The sequence below is a fragment of the Vespula vulgaris genome, chromosome 24 (genome assembly GCF_905475345.1).
Source record: "Vespula vulgaris chromosome 24, iyVesVulg1.1, whole genome shotgun sequence".
Classification (NCBI taxonomy): Eukaryota; Metazoa; Arthropoda; class Insecta; order Hymenoptera; family Vespidae; genus Vespula; species Vespula vulgaris.
The window spans coordinates 279,365-298,283 of NC_066609.1; the positions used below are offsets into that span (position 1 = coordinate 279,365).

The window sequence follows — 18,919 nt, forward strand, 5'->3', positions numbered from 1 at the left end:
TTGACGAGCGATAAAACGGAAACAGTAGGAGATGGAATCGATTACTCGGAAAAAATCGTTTGTTCTTTTTTTTCCTTCCTTCCATCTTTCTTTTTTCTTTTTTATTCATCAGTATCGTCGAAGTTAACGCCCTTTAATTTAATTCGCGTAATTTGTAAATTTTACTCGATCGTAACGAGTTCGACTTAAAAGTCTGTAGTAGATAGAGATTAGCGAATTGATTTCCACGAGCAAAAAATGAAATCGAACTTGAAAAATACCGATCGTATTGCATCAGCGGAGAATACGTGTAATAATTTCAAGGTTACACGGTATTATGAACATATTTGAAGCAAGATGAAAGAAATTTTCCTTTTGTCAAAAACCTCGCTTATTATTCGCTCGGATGAAAGGGGGGAGGAGGGAAAAAAAGCTAAAGAGAAGAAAAGAAGAAGAAAAGAAGAAAAAAAAGGGAAAGCACGAGAAGAACCTTTTTATCTCTATCTCTCTCTCTCTCTCTCGAAAATACCGATGCGAGAGCGCTGCATCACATGGGGGTCAACGTGACCCTAAATGCGTCCAGCAGGACGCAAAATTACTAGTTTCCTTAGTAAGGTTAATCGCCAGTCAAGATGGTCGAAGGCCGACCGGACAGGAATTCCACGCCTCTTCTTCGTATCCCTCGTTTCTCTCTTTCTTTCTCTTATATACTCACATAAATACACATACACACGTATATACACGTACATATGCCACATGGGCTGGCATACGCATACTTTTCCGACAAACCTCGTGTATATAATCTTATACAAACAAGTATGTCCGTCGCGTGTAGATGCATACACGCGTACGTTTCGTGTGTGAGAGCTCGCTCAGAAATCGAGCAGAGACCGGCAGTGCTTGGCATGCCAGTCGATAAACCAGTCTGCTATGGGAAAAGGACAGGTTCGGCCTGCGGGTAAACCTTTGAAAAATCCGGTCGCTCTTGCAGCAGACCGGACAAACCGGAGAAAGAGAAAGAAGGAGAAAGAGGGAGGGAGAGAGAGAGAGAGAGAGGGAGAGAAAGACTCTCTTACTCGCTCACTCAAAGCAACACGCGGCGAATATCACCAAAAAAGGACTTATGCATCCTTCCTACGGGCAGGTCTGCCTCCAGTCTCCTTTCTTTTGCTCATCGAGAGATCTCGACCAACATGCTCTTCTACTTCACCAACCAGATCCACGCTATATATACCGGTTCTCTGTGTACATGTCTGACTATCTCTCTCTCTCTCTCCTCTTTCCGAGTTTACGTGTGTGTATACTTGCGTCAGCTCGGGACAAACCGGCCAAGCTCGACCGACGACGACGACGACCGACGACGACTACGCACTATTGTGCCGCGAGACTACTTTTTCTTTATTCTTTATTTTTCTTTTTTTCCTCTCTTTCCTTTCAAAGTAGCGCCATCGACCAGTTCAGTTCCTTTCCTATTTCGGTCTCTCTTTTTTCGTGACCTTCGTCATCTCTCGGTTCTTCTTCTTTCTTTCTTTCTATCATTCTTTCTTTCTTTCTTTCTTTCTTTTTTTTTTCTTCTTCTTGTATATGGAAAATAGGAAGACGATGCGCGAGGGAGAGAGAGAGAGAGAGAGGAGAGGACAAGGTTAGTGTTGTTAAATGTAAAGGTAGGAAGAAAAAGTTAGACTTTTTCAAAAAGTTTCCTTGAAATCCGTCTGGAAAGGAACATTCGAATTGTTTACATACACGACGAATTTCCGATAGTGTTAAATAGATATTATGTTTACTCTAATCGACGACGTTTGTTGTTTGTCTGAGCTAGCTAGATAGCTAGATAGCTTGCTTGCTTGCTTGCTTGTTCGAGTATTTCAAGATCGTAAATCTTTCGATCTGAGATTAAGAGAGAGAGAGAGAGAGAGAGAGAGAGAGAGAGAGAGAGAGAGAGAGAGAGAATGTTTCAAGGTCGACAGCGATATTAGCTTAGTTCAGTTCTCGAGAACTGGTCGATTGAGAAATTAATTTAACTCTCTATATAACCGTCGTGTAACTTTCAACTCACATTGTACGTATACATGGTTTTTTTTTATAATATTTTTTCTTTTATTTATTTTCTTCGCGAGAGTTAATATTCTCTAAATATAAGTTATATTTACAATTAGAATAGTACACTATTATACTCGTAAGATATCCAATGTATCGATTTTCAAATCATCTATAAATATAATTTTTTGTTGGACACTAAACAATTGGATTACGTAGAGTTTAACGGTGGGACATGTAAAAGAAATAAATAGATATAAATAAAAAAATAAATATTATCTTTCGGTATAATCGCGTTAACACAATGACGACGGGATACTATCTAACTCTCGTTAAAAATTAATCGTCTTTCACACGCTTTATCTTTAATCTCAAAAAAGAGAGAGAGAGAGAGAGAAAGACAGAGGGAGAGGAAAAAAAATGTTTTTCTTGCGTCAGAGAAGAGGTTCGACTGTATATATACCGGGTAGTCGGTTTAAAAATGGCTCACGCTTACAACTAGTAGAGCAAAGGCAGACAAACACCTGTCAGTCTCACGCTCCTTCTTCATTCTTCGTCACGTCTTTGTTCCCATTCTCTTCTCTCTTTATCTCACAGTCTGTCTCTTCCTCTCTCTCTCTCTCTCTCTCTCTCACAAACGGTCTACCGATTCTGCCAGACGCATTTGCGGGTGAACGAACATCCCAACGCGGCTACGCTACCGAATAATAACGTCGAAGCCCCGAAGGCTCCATTACTCTTTCGCTCGTTGAGAAGTCTCGTCTTTTGTATATCTTCTATTTCCTTGAAAAACTTCGAATCGAAACTATAACCCACAGAGAACGGGAGCCATCTTGTTTCCGACGATTATATATCGAGGGAATGTATAAAAACGACGATATTTTGGAATAATTTAACTTTGTGTACGTGTGTATGTGTGCGTGCGTGCGAATGTACGTATATTCAAGTTATACATGTACGTCAAGTATGGTTCCTTTTTAAACAAAAATTATATAATGGTCTAGCATGAAAAAATTGAGCTCTGGCCAGGCACCGCATATCGTAAATATGTAAACAACATATATAACACGTCGTCTGATAATCACATGTCATCGACAAGGTCCCCGGGCATAGCCCGAAAGTGACAGACAGTTGGGCATGGTAGGAAGATCCAACGAACGATTACGACTGTAAGCCGATGTGAATATGAAATAACAAATTAAAACTTTAAAAGTATCTCGTATATATTCGGTACGAGTTTTCTCTAAAAAAAATGTGTTACACTTGATACGATTTATACTACGTCTTTAAATACGCGAACTAATAAGTTAATGTTGTTACCTAGTTAAATCAAAGAATTAAAATTTCAAAAATATGTTACATATATATCCAGTAGATATATGCTATACTATGTCAATCGTTAACTTTCGAATATCAACTAAAAATAATTAAAGCTGTTATCTAGCTGAATTAAAAAATTAACACATCGTTGACGGTATACCGTGCATATTTCTTGGTAAATACGTCAAATATGCATCGATCTATTGGAAACAATGGAAATATTTCATTAAAGGAAATCTTTTATTAAAAAGTGACGAATATAATCCATCCAATGGCCGATGCTAGTAAGCTTTATCAAAGTGGTAGTAATGAAAATATTTTCTCGTACGATATTAACAAGAATTTATAAATAAATAAATAAATGTATGTATACGTAAGTATATATGTATAGCGTTCCGCCACTTCTTTTGTTTACAGTAAACACACGCGTCATTATCGAATAGTCGTTCAAAATTTAATTGAAAGTCTATAAAGCCGTTATATTACCAACACAAAATCATACAAATTTAATGATTATTTTTCACGGTATAACGGTTTGACGTGCACAATATGTGAATCGCTGTCTACCGTCTTCAACGTTTAAAAGATTAAAAACACGCTGATTCACGTTTCCCCCGGCAATAACGTGTTAAAACTTCCAAACAAGAAAAGAAAAAAAAAGAGAGAGAGAGAGAAAGATTCGATACAAACTTATACTTTTTATTTTAACGTTAACCTTTCACATTTTAACCTTACTTTATAACGTTACGTTACAAAAATAATCTTTCACATCGATCTTTAAAAAAATGAATTACCAAATTAAAACCGTTACCTAGTCGAATTAAAAGTTCCAAACAAAAAGAAAAGTAGAAAGAAATAATTAAGAGATGAACGTGTAAATAAGAACATAACCTAAAAGTTATACGATGCTAAAGAACGTCGTAAGACGATGGTTAACAAGGATGAGAGGACATCGACCGATATCGAGCAAGTGGAATCACGTGAACGGAATTGAATTTGCTTTCGGAATACGCACACGCACACACACATACATACATACATATATATACCTCTCTATATTTATAGGTTACGACTTTTGTCGGTTTCGATCGATAAACTTCCTCTTCTACTATAGTTTCTCTCCAAGATTCTCACATTGATTCACTTCTGTCTTTCTCATTCTGTTTCTTCGTTCGCATTCGTCTGGCTTTGCGCGTTTCTCGCACGGCAAATTAGCACTTGCATTACTACGCTTTCTGCACCCGCCGCCACCGCCGCCGCCGCATGATTACCGTGATTTCTACGTGACGTAATTTTACCGCCAAGATGGAGATAGATGGCGTCAGAGAGAGAGAGAGAGAGAGAGAGAGAGAGAGAGAGAAATAGATAGATAGATAGATAGATAGATAGATACATAGAGAGAGAGAGAGGGAGAGAGAAAGAGAGAGAAACGATAATACGAGATTCATGCTAGTACAAATACAAACGTAAGAGAGTCTGTCTCCTCCGTGTGCAAGAACCCATCCATTATCCATATAGGTATACCGTTTAGGTTAGGTTAGGTATATACATATTCAACACTCAAATACATAGCAGAGAGAGAGAGACACGTAGATGACGATTACACTACAGAAAGACACACATACATACATATATATACGTACGTTCCCCGTACTCTGAAAAGAAGAGATACGTCGTGCATATAACGGGCACGTGTCTACCGAGTGACGCAGAAATAACCGACGTTAAAAGTTTATATTTATCGATGCACACGAGGAAACTTTCTTGATCCTACGCGAGGATGAACCGAATGGTAATTTAATTGCTGCTTCATTATCGCCAACCAGGTGTATTTAAACTCGCACGATACGTGGGTAGAGGAGAGAGAGAGAGAGAGAGAGAAAGAGAAATAGATAGACAGACAGATAAATAGAAATAGATAGATAGATGGATAGAGAGAAAGAGAAAGAGAGAATAGTTTTACGAGTAAAGTAGTATTTTATTACGCTCTATGTGGCTCATTTACCACTCACACGACCGGAGACGAATGAATTTGTATTAGATACTTCGCATACTACTGCCAATTGATGTCATCGCGAGTAAACGCATAATAAATTCTTCATAGTTTATATGTTATCTAATATCTTCCTTCCTCTTTTTCCTCCTCCTCCTCCTCCTCCTCCTTCCCTTTCTCTTCTTCTTCTTCTTCTCCTTCTTTGCACAGTCATACATATTTACTCGTTATCTCAGTGGCCTTCAACATTTATAAACGCAGAAACGATCGAGAAAGAAAAAGAAAAAAGAAAAAAGAAAAAAGAGAGAGAGAAAAGAAGACTACTTCATTGAAATATACATAAACAAAATATAAAAGATATGAAAGAATAGAAATAGAGAGAGAAAGAGAATGGAGTTTAGTACAATAGAAAAGGAAAGTATGTATACGCGTAAACTACACGAAACATATACCAATGTAAGAGTGCATCGATCTAATATGAATGGGAGTATTATTTGTACGACTACGTCATAGTTTATAAACTTCTCTCTCTCTCTCTCTTTCCCTTACTCTCTCTCTCTTTTTCTCTCAAAGTTATATACACACAACCCAGACACAAATAAACTTGATACGAGAGAACACGCGCGCGCGCAGAGAGAGAGAGAGAGAGAGAGAGAGAGAGAGAGAACGAACTGTGTCACGCTTTTATGACTTTCGCTATGGCAGCGATAGACGAGTTTCTGCGAACGCGGTAAAACCGTCCGTCAGAGGTTTGTAGAAAGCATAAAAGCGAGTCGGTAAATGTCACTAACCTTGCGATAGACGATAGAAAACTCGGGAGGACGGGAAATGAGAATAATATATATATATACATATACATGCATGCATGCATCCATCCATACATACGTGTATGTTGCATGCATGCATGCATGCATGCATGCATACGTACGTACGCGATGGTCAATCGTTTTTCTTTTCTCTCTCTCGCTTTCTTTCTTTCTATCTCTCTCTCTCTCTCTCTCTCTCTCTCGTTTTTTTTCTTCTATTATCCCCTACCTACGACTTCTCTCGAACGTAATTAAACCCCTTGAACGGAAACAACGAGTATCACACTCGAGAGAACGTTTTGTACCTAAATCGATAACATCGATGGTGCTACGCAAAACGTCAGATATTATATGCATTTGAAAAACAAAAAAGAAGGGAAAAGTGCTTCGTTATTAAATATAATAATATCTATCGACGCCGTACGTAAATAATTTCTATGTGTAAGTAACAAGATAATGATATAAAATCAAACAATGATAAAATAATAAATTTCTGCATCCACGATAGCTTTCACTCGGAAATTATTAAGAAAAACTTTTTTATCGAATTATTTCTGATCCGTTTTTCAACCCATTTTTTATGATAGCCGTACGATTTAATTTTTCTTTTATTGTCTTTTATTTTATCCCGTTTTTTTTTTTTTTTTTTCTTTCGGGAAATAGATTCCGCGATCGTCGAGTAGGGAACGAAAAAGGAGATTGGATCGCGTCGCGAATCGAAATGCAGCATCGACGTGCCAAAAGCGTCTTGCTATCATGACTCTATTTTGGTCAATGACTCCATTCTCTCTCTTTCTCTTTATTTATTTATCTATTTCTCTCGGGGGAGATATATTCGAGTTTTGGCAAAAAGTCCAACTTCGAATTTCAAATTCCCAATTTCTTCGCTTATCTCGATCTCCACTTCCGTCCCTTTTTATATTTAGAAAGCATTTCCTTTCCTGTTTCAAACAATAAGAAACGAAAGGAAAAATTGAAAAACCCTCAAGTAGGAAAATTCGAATTCGAAGTTTGTCCATGCCTCTCCTTCCTCCTATCTCTTTATATTTCTACCTATATTTTTCCTATCCCCTCCTCTGCAAGCTTTTTACCTCAATGCAAATCTACCTTCGTCTTTATCCCAAATTTTCTCTTTTCCCTCCTCGATTTTCCCCAAACTTTTTGTTATTACTTCTTTATTCCGTTCAATTAAAAAAAGTTTTGAAAATTGAGAGAAAAGAAGAAAGAAAATGCACAAGGAAAACAATAATATAGAAAGTATAAAAAATGAAGACAAAAAAGACAAACAAAAAAGAAAAAAAAGGAGAAGAAGAAAAAAGAAATTGTACAAAAAAGTTCAAAGGGGTACAAACTCGATTTCATTTTTCTATTTTCATCCCTTGATATTTCCTTTGAGCAGGTATACATACGTATGTGTTGAGGGGTAGGGGGGAGGGAGAGGATGAAGAAAAAAGAGACAGAGAGAGAGAAAAAAAACGAATGCGGTAAAAGAACCGTCGATCGATCGACAGACCGACCGATCGATCGATCGATCGATAATCAAAGTGAAAGCCGGCGTATAAAAGGTCGAACGACCCAAAGCGAGCGAGGGTGAGAAAGAGAAAGAGAAAGAGAAAGAGAAAAAGAAAGATAAAGAGAAAGAGAATGAAAGAGAGAAAGAGCAGAGGTATATCGAGAGACGGAAAGAAACAGAGAGAGAGAGAGAGAGAGGGATGGAGAGAGGTATAGTACTCGATATGGCTGATCGATGAAAGGGTAGTTTCACCAAAGTTTCCTTCTCTATATAGATATACACGTTATATTTAACCGACTACTACTATGAATGAAAAACTGTAAAGGACGCGAAAACGAATAATGGAGGAGAGTAAAAGGTCGAGAACGTGATCGTTCCGCGTCGAGGGAAAAAGTGAAAGAAAGAGAAAGAGGGGGAGGTAGCAGAGGGGAGGAAAAAGCAAAGGAAAAGTGGGAGGGGGTGAGACGAGGGAGGGAGGGAAGGAAAGTGAAGCGAAGAAGAAAAAAAAGTTTCTCTCTGAACTATCGTGTAACTTTGAGACTCTCTCGTTCGTTCCCCTCCGTTCCTCTCTCTCTTTTTCTTTTTATCGATAGCGGATATTTTTCTCTCTTCTTGTTTGTTCCGGCTGATTAATATCGAACGTTCTTGGATCGACAGAGAAATTTCTCGTTCGGAAACTCGAAGACAAATATTTCCTTGGATGAAAGAATGAATAATATATAATGATGACGACGACGACGACGACGACGACGACGACGACGAAGATGATGATTGCTCGCGTAAAAGATTTTATAAAAGTTATGTATCCAATTTTTCTTAGGTAATAAAAAGATACACTCGTGTGGTTCTCGAAACATTTGTTCCAGATACTATTAAGAAAAGTTTCCGTTCGACGTTGGAAAGAAAAAGGAGAGGAAAAAGAAACAATGGTAAAGCGAGTTAAGACGATTATGATAATAACGAGGATAACAACGGGTACAAATAGCGTGGGATAAAAGTGAAGTGTGCGTGTGAGAAAGAGAGAGAGAAAGAGATCGGCAATAACGTCGATTTCTTGCACTGCCGTGCGAGAAATCGTTCGGTCTGGCCCGAATAATAAAGATCAAAGAACGAGAAATAGCAGGTTAGCGAACTCGTTCGGAAGCAACTCGTGGCAACGCGCGTGAGTTTAGCCGGTTAAACATGGCGTGCGGGTTAGTATGTACGAGCAGAAAGAGCGAGAGAGAGAACGAACAGCCTTTAAAAATAGTCCTAATCGTTTCTAAGTCGGTCCGGTTTACGAAAGCGCGTGGAACGGGCATGGCTTCCGGGAAGCCAAGTCTTCTCTCTCTTCTGACGCGAATAAAAGTCCTTGGAAATAGTGTATCCCAACACGGTGGGAATTCTAGTTTGTCGATAAATGAGCCGTTAGTTTGAAATCTTGGAAAAATTGGAAGAAACGATTGCTACGTTGGTTTACAGTTAGTACGTGTACATATACGTACGTACGCTGTATGTATTTATAGAACATATATAATATATCGATTAATTTTTTAATAAAACTTTTTCAAAATTTAATAAAAGTTTATAAATTAAACGAGAGAGAGAGAGAGAGAGTTTTGATCGTCCAAAGATTAATTTTTTTTTCTTCTCCTTTTTTTGCTAATTTCCTCTTACAATTAGATATATTCGAGAAAATTAGAAAAAAATTGGAAAAGATCGACAGCATCGTTCAGGATATAATCGAATGTAAACGGCAATCGTCCTGTTCGATCGTACGTAATTATCATTATTCGTTTTTAAAACACTTTTTTGCAACTTCTTCAAATAAAATTTGTACTTGAAAAGCGGGGTAAAAACATTGAAGAACAAAAAAAAATTTTGAAATAGCAGATTTTATGAAAGATAAAAAATCTTGTTTTTTTTTCGGCTACCGTATTTTGTTTTTGATTATTCCTTATGTTTAAAGATTCAAGCACACTTTTAAAAATATCACTGGAATAAACAAGGATGCAAGTTGTATACGAATTTAGATTGTTAGATTTTTACGGGCGATCAAAAGGCAACGGGAAATCGTACAAACCATGTGTATAAATCGTTTGATTTACAATGAAATTTTATATTATGTTTATGTAAGCAAACGTACCAACGTTAATGATTTTATTTTCTCAATAATTCCTTGTCTCTCTCTCTCTCTCTCTCTCTTTCTCTTTTTGTCTCTAAACTCTCTCGTAAACGTTTTAAATAGAATTTATTCTTGAATTTCTTAAACTTAAATTAGGAAAATTGTATTATTCGAATCGAAGTGGATACGGATCGAAAATTTTAGGAACTCGCGAGAATTACGTCATACGGCCAAATCTACTTTCTGTAATTGTTATTATCTTTATATATACTTAACAAATATATATTTTTGTTCTTGCATGTACTCGTTAGATATATCTATATCCATGTAGGAAAGATAACGACCAATTATAAAAACTTTTAAATTCTGAGATTATTTCCGCCGATTAAGAAGAATTTGCTGTATACATATATATGTGTATAAAAGAAAAAAAAAATGAAAAAAAATATGACGATACGTCGGAATTTGAACCCGAATCGCAAATTTCACAATCGATAATCTTATCCGATCGGTGTTACGTATGCACGTATATAACATTTTATTATTCCGATTCGTTTTATATCCCCCTTGCTTCTTTTTTCTGCGTGGCACAGTTTCAAACAGAACTTATATTATTCTACAGTAAGTTTAAATAAAGTTCTATTATTCGAAATCGAGAAGGCAGAGAAAGATCGACGTAACACGCGCCGTCGCATAATCGGAGTAGAATTTCCATAAAATTCGCGAGTTTTATCGAGGAGAAGGAGGAGAGAAGGAAGGCGTTCGTTCTCTAACGGAGGTCGAAAGAGCCATCGAGATATTCGCTTTCGCAAAAGCCTTCCTTCCTTTTCTTATTCGCGAGTTTAACGTATATATGTATCGTAAATCCATAAACAACTCGCGCCGTTTGTTCTACGGAAGATAACTCTGTCGATTTTCCTTTGTCTCTCTCTTTCTCACTCGTTTGTAACACAGTATAAAATCCTCCAATAGCAGACTCTCTCTCTTTCTCGTTCTCTCTCATTCTCCATCTTTGTTCTTGGTTTCTCTCCTTCGTTTTGCCTTCGTTCTTATCGTTTTGTTCCCTTTTCCCCCGAGATTTCCGTAAACACGCACTTGGCTACCGTCCAATCGGAAAATGGATGCACATTATTCACCAAATCGCGATGGGCAAAGAAACGCGAACGACAAAGACGAAGAAAGGAGAAAGATGGATGATAGAATCCGATGTTCTTACTCTTTCTCCGCCTCTCTCTCTCTCTCTCTCTCTCTCTCTCTCTCTCTCTCTCTTCGTTGCCCTTAGGAACTATTTCGATGGAGAACAACAACAAGACCTTGCTCCAAAAAAGAAATTTGGCTCGTTTATCCGAAACTTTCGTTTCTTCTATCTTTTTATATCTCTCTCTCTCCGGATGGGTTGAATCCATTTCGATAAAGTAGTACGTTTCTTTCCGTAAGAAAGAATTCATTTTCTTTTCTTTTCACGTTTATTTATCTTTTTTTTTTCTTTTTTTTTTTTAACAAACGACGACGATATTAATCGGACACATAGATACGATGCAAGTTTTTTTTTTTATGAAAACAGCAGTCTCGGGCGATTGCAATCGCATTTTCAATTTTATGTATATTAAAAGCCATAAAGATACGATAGTAAGAAAAAGAGAGAAAGAGACGAAGATAGAGATTATTTGTTCGTTCGACTTTGGATTTTACTTATCTCTCGCTCGTTGTACGCACGATGAAAGACTACTTGCGTAAGGCCACCGTCGCCAACGACGACAAGAATATCGTTGACGGTCGAAAAAGACACGCGGCTAACAAATGCAAAGCACGAAGGAAAAAGAGAAAGAGAGAGAGAGAGAGAGAGAGAGAGAGAGAGAGAGAAAGATGCTATATATTCAGCGATAGGAGCTTTCAAATATCGATCGAAAGACATTCGAAAAATTGCGAAATAAATAACAACAAAATTCGATAATAATAAATTTACATTTATTTCGTTCCTTTCTTTTTTTTTTCGTTTCTATCTCTATCTCTATCTGTTTTTTTATCTGTACGTATATATCTCTCTCCCAGTCTTTCATGCATACATGCAAATTAGTTAGGGATATTCCAAATGCGAAATTATTTCGCTCTCGTCAGCTCGGGATCGCAGCCAAGTGAGATTTCTCTCTTTCATCTTCCACCACGAATTCCGCACGATCCGTGCGAGCGTGCGCGTGCGCGCGTGTACACACACACACAGAGATAGATAGATAGATACATACATACATACATCCAGCTTTAGAGAGCGCCCATTTATAAACGAGTTACGACTATAACCAATTATTACATACCGTAGTAAAATCTCTCGGGTTTATTTTCATTTCATTATTAACTTTTTATCGGTCTTTCCCCTGGCTATATACATATATGTATTTTTATGCCATGTCCATCCCGTTACAACGTTGCTTTTACTTTTGTTCTTTTTCTTTCTCTTTCTTCTTTCTTTTCTTTTTTCCCCTCTACATACATTTTTTTTCTCTCGTTTTTCTTTATCACCCAAACGCATTCTTCTACTTCTTCCTTTCATTTATTTATTTGTTTCATTTCATTTTATTTCTCGCACTCGTTTATCTCACAGAAATAGATTATAGACTTTGTCTACTCTTTCCGTTTATCTTTCTCTTTCTCCGACTATAGAAACAGTTTTTACAATATAATATAATAAACGTTCGAACGTTGCTATTCAAACGTGTACACACACACACACACACACATCTATATGTATATACTTTGATCCAAAAGAGAAAGACATTTTTTTCTACTCCGTGAAATATCGCGAACGGTAACGACGTGACGAAAACAAAGTATGTTTCTCGATAAATTTACAACGTCTGACAGACAATAGAAAGTATATGTGTATTCGTGCGCGAGAGAGAGAGAGAGAGAGAGAGAGAGAGAGAGAAGGAAAGAAAAGTGGGATATACTTACTTAGATCGACAAGAAAAGCTACGTTTATCCGTAACGATTCTCTACGAACGAACATAAATATATAGTACATCTTCGAAAGTCGTATAAATTTGTATACAATACATCTATCTCACGTCAAAGTTCACGGTTCACATTCAACAACGTTAAACAAACAGACGTTATTTCTTTTCCGAGAGGTAACTAAGTATATGCCGTACATACATACGTACATACATACATACGAACAATGTTTCCCTTGATATACGTAATTAACTACTAAGTATCTACATAGATATATACGTACGTATGCATGTATCTATCTACTTAGTCTTGCATAATTTACTTTTGGACGTTTTAAAGAGCGAGACGAAGTAGACACACACACACACACACACATATATATATACATATCTCGTACAGACATGCAAGAAATAGAGTACGAGAAATAGAGAAAGAGAGAGAGATATTACAGGGATTACGCAATTTCATATTTACCCGATACAAATCGTGTTACTCGTACTGACCGAATCAACGAAGGACTATAATCCTTTCCTCTCTCCCTCACACATATATATACATACATATATACATAAAATTAAAGTAATACGAATGAAGAAGAAGAAGAAGAAGAGGTGAAGGAGAGGAAGCAGAAGATACATAGTGAGCAACATTACGCGTTTTTATGTATGTACGTAACAACGTACGTATATACATATAGACGTATACACACATTGAGAACGTTCAGCCTACAGCGGTTTTATGACCCGTTTCTTCAATGGCATTGCTTATAAGAGAGTATCACGATAAGCCGGACTTCTCGTTATATATACGACGAGTCCGTACACGTCGACGACCACGAAGACCACGACGACGACGACGACGACGACGACAACGACGAGTTGGAGAGAACGCGTATAACCGGCTTTTATTTTTTTTTTATTTTTATTTATTTTTTTTTTTTTTTCACTAGCGACCAACGAACGAACGAACGAACGAACGAACGACGGCTGTTTTATTTTAGTCGGATGTGTTTGAAGATAGCCGATATGAGAAAAGAGAAGAGAGAGGAGGAGGAGGAGGAGACGAAGTTTTTACGATAACGCGACGACCCACTGCATCTGTCTTTCTCCCTCCTTTGATAACGACGATAAGATAAAAGAATGAGAGAGATAGAGAGAGAGAGAGAGAAGAGTGACAAGTCGGGAGATATCAATTTTTATGCGGAACGATCAGACGGATAAGAAGAGATTCGCGTGAGGAATGTGAGAGCAAAAGAGAGAAAGAGAGAGAGAGAAAGACAGACAGAGAGATGACTCCTTCGACCTTCGGACTCGAGTCACGAGGCCGACGCTTCGAGAGTAGAGAGATACCATATATTTCTTAATACGTACGTATGTGCGCGCAATTGTATATATATGGTATATGTATGTGTGAGAAAAAGAGAAAGAGAAAGAGAGGGCAGATGGTATATGAGAATCAAGTAACGTTCTCGTTCTCGTTCTCTCTCTTTCTCTCTGTAATTACTCGACGAGGAAACGAAGATCCGTTCGCTGACTGCTCCTAGGTCGTGGTTTCGTCTGGGTTTATATAGAGAGAAACCGATGCACCATGGTAAAACGTGTTCGTATATGTACGTAAAATACTCTTCGGTGTATTTGTAACTCCGTGTATCCGTATACGTACGTATATACGCGCGACGCGTGTATCTATATGCATGTATGCCGCGTGAATTCTCCAAACGATCAACGCGAACTGGATAATTACTTTCACATGTTAGCCTCTCGCGGTAACTCCCAGAACAAATTACGTTCGTGCATACACGTGGTGCTGCTGCTGCTGCTTGCTGCTGGCTGCTCGGCGAAACAAGACACACGTCGCGTAACGCGCCGATTAATATCATGAGAGACACAGAGAGAAAGAGAGAGAGAGAGAGACGAAGAGCCGTTAGAGAAAGTACGCTAGTCGCCATTTTGGTGTACGACTTTAACGTACGCGAAACATCGACTTCATTCTCTCTCCCTCTCTCTCTCTCTTATTCCATTTCATAATTATCTAGGGAAAAAAAAAAAGAAAGAAAAACGTTTAAGTGGATCGTCGCTTGTTATAACATATACGATCCAAGTATCGCAAATGAAAAAAAGAAAAAAAAAGCAAAAAAAAAAAAAGATTGCGTTTTTCATGGACTTTCTATAATCTTTCCATATTATTATTACTGTATTATTATTATTATCTTTTTTTTGTTGATTCAATGAAAGAAGAGAAAGCACGATAAAAACATCGAAAGGATCATTGATGTATGATTTGAATAGGATTACGAATTTTCGTTCATCTTTTACGCGATTCTCTGATCTTTTCATCTTTTATTAAAAAAAAAAAAAAAAAAAAAAGGAAAAAAAAAGAGAAAAGTCAGAGAGCAACGACGATAAAAATATTAAAAGGGATCATCATTGATATGTATATATGGGCCAAAGTATCACAAATATTTTCGTTTATCTTTTTCGCGATTCTCTAATCTGTCCATCTTTTATTGAAATTTCAGGGGAAAAAAAGGCAAAAAGAAACAACGATAAAAATATTAACAAGATCATCATAGTCGTCGTCATTATAAAAACATATATATATATGCCTTAGTACCAGAAATATTTTCGTTTATCCGTTTCACGATTATATCGATATAAGGATCATTCCTGATCCTTATGATCATTGATCTTTGAAATAAATATACACACATATAAATATTCATTTTACAACTATATTTCTTAACTTTTTCATTCTGAATTTTAATCATTTAACGAAAAAAAAATGATAATAAATAAATAAAAAGAGAGAGAAAGAGAGAAAGAGAAAAAAAAAATAGAGCAAGGACAAGACGACGAATTAAAAAAATTTTCCACGAGGAACCGTCATCGTCGTCGTCGTCGTCGTCGTCGTCGTCTGAGGTTAACATTCCAAGCGACATCCACATCTACATCTACATCCACATTTACAAGCAGGGCGCAACGGTAGTAACAGCCATCGTCGGTGGCGATCCGGCGCGTTAATGAATTCATAGATTACGCAAGCGAAAGATACGTACGGAGGACAAAGCGAGAGAAACCTCTCTATTGACCTAGATCGTGGCCCCGTCCGTCGTCGTCGTTGTAGTCGTCGTAGTCGTCTCTTCGTTGTCGTCGTCGTCGTAGTCGGCCACGTTGCGTGCAACTAGCCGATTGTAAAATATGTGGACTCTCTTCTCTCCACACTACCAATACCAACGACCACTACTACTTCTACTTCTGCTACTACTACATTACCATCTTATTTCTCTTGTATCTCTCTTTCTCGCGTGCAAACTTCTACTTCCTTCTCTCTCTCTTGCTTCTTCGGACTCGAAGAGACACGACGCAGCGACGGCAACCGGTAGAGCCAGTTACCGGAGGAGGATATTTGCGGTTGTGATTCAGCGCTGCTCCCAGAGAGGAGAGGAGAGGTGAGGTGAGGTGAGGTGAGGTGAGGTGAGGTGAGGTGAGGAGAGGAGAGGAGAGGAGAAAGGGAAGGGAGAGAGAGAGAGAGAGAGAGAGAGAGAGAGAGAAGGGCAATAAATCGAGAAAGAGAAGCCGACCGCAATGACCGAGCAGATATATACCGGCGAAGCCATTTGCAAGGCCCGAGACTAACCCCGAGTCTCGTCTTTCTCCTCTCTCTCTCTCTTGCGAATTATTCCAAGAGGACGTGCGAGAGAGTATTGTAAAGATTGTAATGTTTATACATCTAAATTATATAGTAAAATGTGTGTAAATGTATATGTATTATATATATATATAAATAGTGCGTATTTAATATATATACTATACACGCTTATATAATATGTATATATATATAGTGTCGTGTATATATATACTACACCATATTTTAGTTTGTGTAAAATATGTGTACATATATATATATATATATATATATATATATATATATTACACATTGTATATGTATCTCTCGAAGAAAAAATGGACGATCAGACAGAAAGTATATCTGTACAATTTCGTGAAACGTGGCAACGACGAATTTAAAAATTGATTTTTCTTTTTTTTTTTTAATTTTATTTTATTAGTCTGTTTTTTGTCTTTTCATTTTTATATTTATCTTCTTCTTTTTTTTTTTAAACGTCTTCCTCCCGACGTAGATCGCGAGTCTATGACAAAGATCGAATAATCTCGAGTCTAACGTCCGCCATTTGCCGACGGACGTCGTCGACGACAACGAAAGTCCGACGTACATAAATAAACGCTCTTTATGAGGGGCGCTTTGCGAATATAAACTCTCTCTCTCTCTCTCTCTTTCTATCTTTCAATCTTAAGCTCAGTTACCAACTGGTACAGCGATGAAAAGTATCATCGACGACCCAATAACTCGAAGAATCGTTTCTTCCGATTTACGTTGAATTAGGTACGCTTAATTTTACGACAATCCAAAATTACGCGCGTATAAATTGTAACAAATTAATTACGAAATAATCTAGACTGTGGTATTTAACGTTCATTAAAAAGGAATTTAAAAAAAAAAAAAAAAAAAAAGAGGTATAAAATAACAACCCTTACATAAGACGTCCTCGAGTTACTAAAATTACCAAAATAAAATGGCAAATGGTCGTTCCGTTTAGATCATAGTTTACGTTACTTCGATATCTATCAGATATAATTTTTTTAACAAATACAAACACATATCTCGACCTTATTCCTTCGCAATCATCGTTCATATTCTCCGATATCACAACGTAGACGTCGAAATATAAAATAATTTATATAACGTCAAAGTTGTGTTTCTAAACTTTAGGATAATATTGGACGATAAACGTTTATTCGTTCGAGCAACAACGATGATAACAACGATCGGTTCTTGCGCTTGCCATCCATCGTGCATTATCAAATAACGTCGGCTAAACGTTCAATTTCGACGAAACATTCGATAAACGATTCGAGATATCCGTTCCAACAAACCCCACCGGAGAGTTCATCGATCGATCTATTATAATTATCGATCAAAGCGATAGTTATTTACTTAGTTTCTTACTTACTATCGGCACGAATGTGCAAGAACGATTAACTCGATCGAACGACCTTGAACGACCTCGACTCGTACATACCAGCACAGGCCATAGCGAGGCTCTTCTTTCGTAACTCGTCGTCGAGAGAAATTGTTACCTTTTTCTTTCTTCTTCTTTTTTTTTACGACGGCCCTTCCCCCCTTTGCTCTTCTCCTCCACCCGGATATATATGTATATATCTTTTACCTCTTTCATTTTCACCCTCTTTCGTTCCTCTCAACATCACGATTTTGTTCAGTGGAACGTTACATTGTTCGCGAGCCACACCGGTAAAGGAAGAGAGAAAGAAAGAGAGAGAAAGAGAAAGAGCAGGTAGAAACCCTCTAGGATAACAAAGGGACCAGCAGTGCCTTTGTGTGTTTCCATAGAATGTGCCGGACTTTCGTGATTTCTCTCTCTCTCTCTCTCTCTCTCTCTCTCTCTCTCTCTCTCCTTCTACTCGAGGCCAAGTTAACAAAAGGGAGAAGCATGAGAGGGAGAGAGAGAGAGCAACGATGCTTGGCGTCTCAAAACTTTTTTCAGCAAACCTCGGACCCTTCCCCCCTCCTATCAGGTCGGAGCTCGAGAGAACACCACCACATCGCTACCACACACCATCATCAACCACCGGCAACGGCATCGGTAGACCCACGTATAAATGTACCCAGCACCCAACATCCCTCATCCCTTTACACCTCACACCCCAACTGCTCCTCTCGTTGTTGCCTTTAGGTCGAAGAGCCAGCCAGGCGCCCGATTAACCGCATTGTTACATTTTCCCAGGACCCCTACCTCTACCACCCTCCCTCCTTCCTACCCCTCTATCCCTACTGCTCCTCCTCCCCCGATTATATCGCTTAGTTTATGCCACTATTATTTCTTATCTCTATCTTTATCTCTTTCTCTTTCTCGCTCTTATCCTTTACTCCATTTTAGAATCTCTTCTGTTTCCCGAGGAATTTAAAACATTCAGTGATAGGCGCGAATCCGAATAAAATAAATTCTTTCGATTATCATTTTTAATAGCAGTCTCCGCAACATTTCTCCACACGGTATCTACGCCAACCACCCCCCCCCCATCATCACTGGACAGTTACATCACTGGTCAAAAGATGCGAATTTTATTTTTTCGAGAGGAACTCGATGTCCAACACGAACGAAGGGTTTTGATTCATATATA

At 37.9% G+C, this 18,919-nt stretch overlaps 1 protein-coding gene across 6 annotated transcripts in view; it reads right to left on the reverse strand.

Moving 5' to 3' along the window:
- The window catches only part of LOC127071960 (uncharacterized), a 269,111-nt gene that overhangs the window by 26,575 nt on the left and 223,617 nt on the right, over nt 1–18,919 (reverse strand). The gene's annotated exons all lie outside the window — the stretch shown is intronic.